Source organism: Penaeus monodon, chromosome 22 (genome assembly GCF_015228065.2).
Source record: "Penaeus monodon isolate SGIC_2016 chromosome 22, NSTDA_Pmon_1, whole genome shotgun sequence".
Classification (NCBI taxonomy): Eukaryota; Metazoa; Arthropoda; class Malacostraca; order Decapoda; family Penaeidae; genus Penaeus; species Penaeus monodon.
The window spans coordinates 8295892-8296234 of NC_051407.1; positions in this window are offsets into that span (position 1 = coordinate 8295892).

Genomic DNA, 343 nt, shown 5'->3' on the forward strand with positions numbered 1-343 from the left:
ACCATCAGCATCCTTTCCATCAACAGTAACTATTTTAACAGCAATGATGATACCTGACGAAGATAAAATTCCTGCCTAATAGTAACGAAAAATAACAGTGAAACTAAATCACCGTGTATAAAAAACAGTTTCAGTGTTACATAATCTTGGCACGGATTTGCTTCTTGCATTTGCAATGTTGTTTTTGATAAAACCTTTTCGTTTCTATAACTCGTGGCAGTTGTTGTGCCGACATGGAAAACACTTCATTAGTTGAGATGTAAATGTATTTTTTTTATTTATCTTACTTAATGTAGTCGTGTTCAAAGACACGAACAACACGCAATATTTTGTATACAGGTTC